General features: G+C 39.0%; 1 pseudogene; it reads right to left on the bottom strand.

Moving 5' to 3' along the window:
- Positions 1-8,204: 8,204 nt before the first annotated feature.
- Positions 8,205-8,274, bottom strand: LOC132026364 (U4 spliceosomal RNA; annotated as a pseudogene).
- Between the last annotated feature and the right edge of the window lie 699 nt (positions 8,275-8,973).

Here is an 8,973-nt window from a genome sequence, read left to right as displayed (position 1 = left end):
ATTCCGGACTTCAGGCTCTATTACAAAGCTGTCATCATCAAGACAGCATGGTACTGGCACAAAAACAGACACATAGATCAATGGAACAGAATAGAGAGCCCAGAAATAGACCCTCAAATCTATGGTCAACTAATCTTCGACAAAGCAGGAAAGAATGTCCAATGGAAAAAAGACAGCCTTTTCAATAAATGGTGCTGGGAAAATTGGACAGCCACATGCAGAAAAATGAAATTGGACCATTTCCTTACACCACACACAAAAATAGACTCAAAATGGATGAAGGACCTCAATGTACGAAAGGAATCCATCAAAATCCTTGAGGAGAACACGGGCAGCAACCTCTTCGACCTCTGCCGCAGCAACATCTTCCTAGGAACAACGCAAAAGGCAAGGGAAGCAAGGGAAAAAATGAACTACTGGGATTTCATCAAGATCAAAAGCTTTTGCACAGCAAAGGAAACAGTTAACAAAATCAAAAGACAACTGACACAATGGGAGAAGATATTTGCAAACGACATATCAGATAAAGGACTAGTGTCCAGAATCTATAAAGAACTTAGCAAACTCAACACCCAAAGAACAAATAATCCAATCAAGAAATGGGCAGAAGACATGAACAGACATTTCTGCAAAGAAGACATCCAGATGGCGAACAGACACATGAAAAAGTGCTCCATATCACTCGGCATCAGGGAAATACAAATCAAAACCACAATGAGATATCACCTCACACCAGTCAGAATGGCTAAAATCAACAAGTCAGGAAATGACAGATGCTGGCGAGGATGCGGAGAAAGGGGAACCCTCCTACACTGTTGGTGGGAATGCAAGCTGGTGCAGCCACTCTGGAAAACAGCATGGAGGTTCCTCAAAATGTTGAAAATAGAACTGCCCTATGACCCAGCAATTGCACTATTGGGTATTTACCCTAAAGATACAAATGTAGTGATCCAAAGGGGCACATGCACCCGAATGTTTATAGCAGCAATGTCCACAATAGCCAAACTATGGAAAGAACCTAGATGTCCATCAACAGATGAATGGATCAAGAAGATGTGGTATATATACATGGAATACTATGCAGCCATCAAAAGAAATGAAATCTTGCCATTTGCAACAACATGGATGGAACTAGAGCGTATCATGCTTAGCGAAATAAGTCAAGCAGAGAAAGACAACTATCATATGATCTCCCTGATATGAGGAAGTGGTGATGCAACATGGAGGCTTAAGTGGGTAGAAGAAGAATAAATGAAACAAGATGGGATTGGGAGGGAGACAAATCATAAGTGACTCTTAATCTCACAAAACAAACTGAGGGTTGCTGGGGGGAGGGGGTTTGGGAGAAGGGGGTGGGATTATGGACATTGGGGAGGGTATGTGATTTGGTGAGTGCTGTGAAGTGTGTAAACCTGGTGATTCACAGACCTGTACCCCTGGGGATAAAAATATATGTTTATAAAAAATAAAAAATTAAGATTAAAAAAAAAAAAAAAGAAACAAGAGTTTTTAAAGACATATTGGACCAGATGGATGGACCTCATAGATATATACAGAACAGTCCACCTTAAAACAACAGAATACTCATTCTTCTCAAAGGCGTCTGGAATGTTCTCCAGAAAAGACCACATACTGGGTCACAAATCAGGGCTCAACCAATATCAAAAGATTGAGATTATTCCCTGCATATTCTCAGACCACAGTGCTTTGAAACTGGAACTCAACAACAAGAAAAAGTTTGGAAGGAATTCCAACACTTTGAAGCTAAAGACCACCCTGCTTAAGAATGTTTGGATCAACCAGGAAGTCAAAGAAGAACTTAAACAATTCATGGAAACCAATGAGAATGAAGGCACATCAGTCCAAAACCTTTGGGATATGGCAAAGGCAGTCCTAAGGGAGAAATACATAGCCATCCAAGCCTCACTCAAAAAAAATTTAGAAATCCAAAATACACCAGCTCTCTTTACACCTTAAAGAACTGGAAAATCAACAACAAATTAAGCCAACCCCATGCAAAAGAAGGGAAATAATCAAGATAATAATCAAGAGCAGAGATCAATGAGATAGAAACTAAAGATACAGTAGAACATATCAATAAAACTAGAAGCTGGCTTTTTGAAAGAATCAATAAGATTGATAAACCACTGGCCAAATGAATCCAAAAGAAAAGAGAGAGGACCCAAATTAATAAAATTATGAAAGAAAGGGGAGAGATCATATCTAACACCAAGAAAATATAGAAACAATCATCAGAAATTATTATCAACAGTTATATGCCAATAACTTAAGCAAACTAGAAGAAATGGGTGCATTCCTGGAAACGTATGATCTTCCAAAACTCAATCAAGAAGAAACTGACAACCTGAATGGGCCAATATGTAGTAACGAGATTGAAGCAGTGATCAAAACCCTCCCAAAAAAGAAAAGCCCAGGATCTGACAGATTCCCTGGAGAATTCTACCAAACATTCAAAGAAAGAATAATACCTATTCTCCTGAGCTGTTTCAAAAAATAGAAACAGAAAGAAAACTTCCAGACTCTTTCTATGAAACCAGCAGTACCCTGATCCCCAAACCAGGCAAAGAGCCCATGAAAAAGGAGCATTTCAGACCATCCTTGATGATTACGGATGCCAAGATTCTCAAAAAGATCCTAGCTAATAGGATTCAACAGTATATTAAAAAGATTATCCACCATGACCAGGTGGGATTTATCCCTGGAATGCAAGGGTGGTTCAACATTTGCAAATCAATCAGTGTGATAGAACAAATCAAAAATAGAAGAGAGAAGAACCACATGGTCCTCTCAATTGATACAGAAAAAGCATTTGACAAGATAAAGCATCTGTTCCTGATTAAAATGATTCAAATTATAGGGATAGAGGGAACATTATTTATCATCATAAAATCTATCTATAAAAAAACCCACAGCAAATATCATCCTCAATGGGGAAAAGCTGACAGCCTTCCTTTTGAGATGAGGAACACAAGAAGGATGTCCATGCTCACTACTATTGCTCAACATAGTACTAGAAGTCCTAGCAACAGCAATCAGACAACAAAAAGAAATAAAAGGTATTTAAACTGGCAAAGAAGTCTAACTCTCTCTCTCTGCAGAGGAAATGATATTTTGAATGGAAAACCCAAATACTCCATCCCCAAAATACTAGAACTCAAACATCAACTCAGTAACGTGGCAGGATACAAAATCAATGCACAGAAATCATTTGCTTTCTTTACACTAACAATGAAAATATAGAAAGGGAAATGAGCAAATTGATTCCACTTACTATAGCACCAAGAACAGTAAAATACCTGGGAATAAACCTAACCAAAGGAGTAAAGGATCTGTACTCAAGGAACTACAGAAAACAAATGAACGAAATTGAAGAAGATACAAAAAGATGGAAAAGCATTCTATGCTCATGGATCAGAAGAATAAACATTGTTAAAATGTCTATACTGCTCAGAGCAATCTATACTTTCAATGCCATCCTGATCAAAATTCCACTGGCATTTTTCAAAGTGCTGGAACAAACAGTCCTAAAATTTGTATGGAACCAGAAAAGACCCCCAAATTGCCAAGGAAATGTTGAAAAACAACAACAACAACAAAGCTGGGAGCATCCCATCGCCCGATTTCAAGCTATATAACAAAGCTGTGATCACTAAGACACCATGGTACTGGCATAAAAACAGACACATAGATCAGTGGAACACAACAGAGAGCCCAGATATGGATCCTCAACTCTATGGTCAACTAATCTTTGACAAAGCATGAAAAAATATCCAGTGGAAAAAAGACAGTCTCTTCAATACATGGTGCTGGGAAAATTGGACAGCTATGCATAGAACAATGAAACTCGACCATACTCTTACACTATACACAAAGATAAACTCAAAATGAATGAAAGACCTCAGTGTGAAGCAGGAGTCTATCAAAATTCTAGAGGAGAACATAGGCAGTAACTTCTTCGACATGGGCCACAGCGATTTCTTTCAAGACATGTCTCCAAGGCAAAGGAAACAAAAACAAAAATGAACTTTTGGGACTTCATCAAGATAAAATCTTCCGCACAGCAAAGCAGTCAACAAAACAAAGAATGGGAGAAGATATTCACAAATGACACCACAGAAAAGGACAGATATCCAAGATCTATAAAGAACTCCTCAAACTCAACACCCAAAAACAGATAATCACATCAAAAAATGGAGAAGACATGAACATATATTTCTCCAAAGGAAATATACAAATGGCTAACAGACACATGAAAAAATGTTCATCATTAGCCATTGGGGAGATTCAAATCAAAACCACATTGAGATACCACCTTAAATCAGTTCAAATAGCCAAAACAGGACAGGAAAAAACAAGTGTTGGAGAGGATGTGGAGAAAGGAGAACCCTCTTACACAGTTGGTGGGAATGCAAGTTGGTGCAGTCACTTTGGAAAACAGTGTGGACTGAAGGAGACAAGATGGCAGGGAAGTAGGAGGAGGTGCTGTTTCAACCTGTACCCTAAAATGAGCTGATTACCTACCAAAGAACTCTGATCACCCATGAAATCAGCCTGAGATCAGAATTATATACGTCTGGATCTCTACAGGGGCAGAAGACACCAGTGGGCAGGTAAAGTGGAGTGGGAATGTCGGACTGATATGGGAACATAAACAAAAGGGGGAAGGAGCCACCAGAGGCAACAAATTGGAAAGTACTACCCCAATACAAGAGTGCCCTGCTTCTGGGGACCAGCATTAACTTGAAGTCTGGTTGAAAGCACTCAAAAAGAGCAAAGGATTACGGGGGGAAATTGTGAGAATCAGGGCAGTTAGGGACAGGGACTTAAGACCCCAGATTCAGGACAGCCTCCCCTGGCCCTAAGCCAGAGAGAGTGTGGCGGAGAAACCAGGTCTTGGTCCCTGAGACGCCAGCGCACCCGAGAACACGTGGGGTCCGGCTCCCGTGAGGGGCTGGGAGCCTCACCAAACGGCAGAATGCTGCGCCATGCAATCAGAGCCTGAGACACACGCGCCCCACACCCTTCCCCTGAGAGAGGTGCATTAAGGCATCAGCCCGGCGCTCTCAGACCCGGAAAGACCAGGCACTCCCAGCCCGGGCCAGCGGGAAAATTTCAGTGTGCAATTGCTGCTTGGAACCTCTCTGGCAGTCTGGAGCTGCCCAGAGAGCCACCGCTGCCGTGGTTTTGGGTACAAACAGGAGATCCTGCGTCCCCAGGGACCGTGACTTGGAACCTGCTCTGCCAGTGGCCAAGGGGGACCTTCTGTTCTCTGGAGACCCAGAGGGGAACAGACTGAGGCTTCTCTCTGAGAGGGAGGTCGGGGTGCAGTTTGCTTTCCTCTAAACCTCCCAAAGCCATCAAAAGTTGTCAAGGGGAGAGAAGACAAATGAACAAACATAAAAACCTCCAGAGAACAAAAGCCTGAAAAACCAGTTTCCTCAGAGCCCACCCCCTTGAGGGGGGCAGGAGGACTTAACTCAGGGAACATCATTGACTGAAAACCCACGTGGCAGGCCCCTCTCCCAGAAAACCAACCAGGAAAAAAAAAAAAATGACAAGAAAACAACCATCACTACTTCATAGATAGAACTTTTATTTTTTAACCTATTTACCATCACAGTGAGATGTCCGGTACATCAAATTCCATAATAACCTTCTAACCTGAACTTTTTGATACATCCACCCATTTTTTCTTTTGCTTTTCTATTTTTTTAATTTTTTTAAAAATTTTAGTTTAGTCTACTTTATTCTTTTTTTATTTTTATTTTCTAATATTCATATAGAGTTAAACTTCAAGGTAATCCGTTTTCCCCAATCAATGCTACCCCTATAGATAAACCAGTTTTTAATCCCCTTTTATCTTAGGAAAGTTGAGTCCTTTAACAAAGACATCAAAATACATCCAGGAAGAATCAAAATAACCATCCTCACCTACACTGAGAATTTATAACCACTCTCCCATCTTTTTCTTCCGCCAGTGTTTCTGTGTCTTTGTGTTTGTCCTGATAGTATATAAATCTTTTTTTTTTTTAAGATTTTATTTATTTGACAGAGAGAGATCACAAGTAGGCAGAGAGGCAAGCAGAGAGAGAGAGAGAGAAGGAAGCAGGCTCCCTGCCTAGCAGAGAGCCGGATGTGGGACTCGATCACAGGACCCTGAGATCATGACCTGAACCGAAGGCAGAGGCTTAACCCACTGAGCCACCCAGGCAGCCCCATGATAGTATATAAATCTTATACTTGGGGTTCTTTTTGACAAGATTCTTCTTTTTTTTTTTTTGCTTATATATATATATTTATTTTCCTCTTGTCATATACTTTTATCAGTCTTTTTCGTTGTCTTTGTTTGTACACTTCATAAACCTTACCTTGGGCCCATATGGGCTGAGCCTTCTATCTTTCCTTTATTTCCTGTCTCTCTCTCTCTCTCTTTTTCTTCTTTTTCTTTTCTTTTTTCTCTCATTTGGGTGGGGAATCCTGGTTGCTCAGAAGCATTCCAGGGTGCACCTTGACTGCACCACGGTCAATACATCCAGCTACATCCATTCAGTCATTTCTCACCAAAATGACTAGAAGGAATGCCCAACAGAATTAAAAAATGGGCCTTCTACAACAGAGCTAATGGGAAACAGTGTGGAGATTCCTTAAGAAATTAAAAGTAGAGGTCCCCTATGACCCTGCAATTACACTACTGGGTATTTACCTCAAAGATACAGATGTAGTGAAAAGAATGGCCATCTGTACCCCAATGTTCATAGCAGCAATGGCCACAGTCACCAAACTGTGGAAAAAGCCAAGATGCCCTTCAACGGATGAACAGATAAAGAAGATACAGCCCATATATATGGAATATTATGCCTCCATCAGAAAGGATGAATGCTGAACTTTTGTATCAACATGGATGGACTGGAGGAGATTATGCTAAGTGAAATAAATCAAACAGAGAGTCAATTATCATATGGTTTCATTTACTTCTGGAGCATAAGGTATAACACAGAGGACACTGGGAGTTGGAGAGGAGAAGTGAGTGGGCAAAATCGGAGAGGAAGAAGAACCATGAGAGACTGTGGACTCTGAGAAACAAACAGGGTTTTGGAGGGAAGAAGAGTCAGGGGATGGGCAATCCTGGTGGTGGGTATTAAGGAGGGCATGTATTGCATGGAGCACTAAGTGTGGTACATAAACAATGAATCTTGGAGCACTAAAAAAAATAAAAACAAAAATAACTATCATTAATATTTTAAAGTGCCTAATAGAAAAATTATCTTCAAGACAGTAGGTTAACATAAGTAGAGAGATGGAAATCCTAAGAAAGAATTAATAGGAAATGCTAGAAATAAATAGTGGAATAGTAACACATGACGTTGATGCCAATGCAAACTGGAAACAGCTGAGGAAAGACCACTGATGTTGAAGATAAGTTTACCGAAACTTCCTAAAATGAAGCATAGAGAGAAAAATGAGAAAAAAAGAAAAAAGAAAAGAAAGAATGAGAGAACATCTAAGAACTATGTGGCAATTTCAAAAGATAAACGTAATTGGAACACCAGAAGAATAAAGAGAATGAAGCAGAAGTATTTGAAACACAAGAGCTGAGCAAGCTCTTTCCAGCATTAGTGACAGACAAAAACTAAAGATCCTGAAAGAATATCAAGCAGGATAAAAAAGATCCCACATCAAAAAACAAAAACAAAAACAAAAACATAAACAAAAAAACAAAACAAAAAACAACAACAACAAAAGGCACCTACATTCAGGCATGTTATAGTTAAACTACAGAAAACCAAAGACAAAAGCAAAAAGGAAATCTTGCAAAAGGAACGGAGCTGCCAAAAACAACTTACCTATAGAGGAACAAGGTTAAGAATGAAATCGGACTTTTCTCAAAAGTCCGAAAAACCAAAGGTACAATAAAATATATAGCGTGTTGGGGGAAAAAAATCAACCTAGAATTCCATATCCAGTGAAGTTATCAAGGAAAGTGAAGTAGATACAAAGAAGAGAATACAGAAAAAAGAAGAATAAAACTAATGCAACTAATAGAACATAATTAAAAATACAGTAGATATCAATCCAATTATAACAAATATATTAAGTGTAAATTTTTTAGAGTTTCTAATTAAAGACAGATTATCAGAGTGAAATAAAAGAAGGACCCAACTATATACTATCAACAAGAAACCCATTTTCAATTAGCAATAATCGCGCCTCGGATAAACCTCATTGGCTACGATACTGCCACTGCGCAAAGCTAACAAGAAGCCCATTTTAAATATACTCTGAAGTGATAAAATCAAAACACATGCTATCATAACACACACACACATACCCAGAAAGCTGGCATAACTAATTTCATAAAAAAGAGGCTTCAGAACAAGAAAAATTACCAGGAACAAAGAGGAGCACTACATAATAGAGAAGAAAATTCTCCAACACATAATATTAAGAATATCTTAAATTAAAAATACAAATACAATATCTTCAGGACACAGTGAAAATAGTAGTTACAGGAAAACTTACAGTACTAAATTCCTGTTAGAATAATTGTGTAAGAATGAAGAATCACAGACCTATACCACTGAAACAAGTACATTATATGTTAATTTAAAAAAACTCTTCTTAGAACAAAAGACAAATCAGTCAAAACTCCAACCCTGAAATGTAAGCAAGTAGAGCAGAACAGTTTAAGAATAAATCAAGTGGAAGAAATTAACAGAAAGCCAAGATAAGAACAGTATGATGACTACATGGAAAACCGAAAAGACTCCACCTCAAAATTCCTAGAACTCAGGAATTCATTAAAGTGGCAGGATATCAAGTCAATGCACAGAAATCAAATGCATTTCTATATACCAACAATGAGACAAAAGAAATTAAGGAGTCGATCCCATTTACAATTGCACCCAAAACCATAAGATACCTAGGAATAACCTAACCAAAGAAGGAAAGGAT

The sequence above is a fragment of the Mustela nigripes genome, chromosome 10 (assembly GCF_022355385.1).
Source record: "Mustela nigripes isolate SB6536 chromosome 10, MUSNIG.SB6536, whole genome shotgun sequence".
In the NCBI taxonomy this organism is placed as follows: domain Eukaryota; kingdom Metazoa; phylum Chordata; class Mammalia; order Carnivora; family Mustelidae; genus Mustela; species Mustela nigripes.
This window is presented reverse-complemented; position numbering and strand designations above follow the sequence as displayed.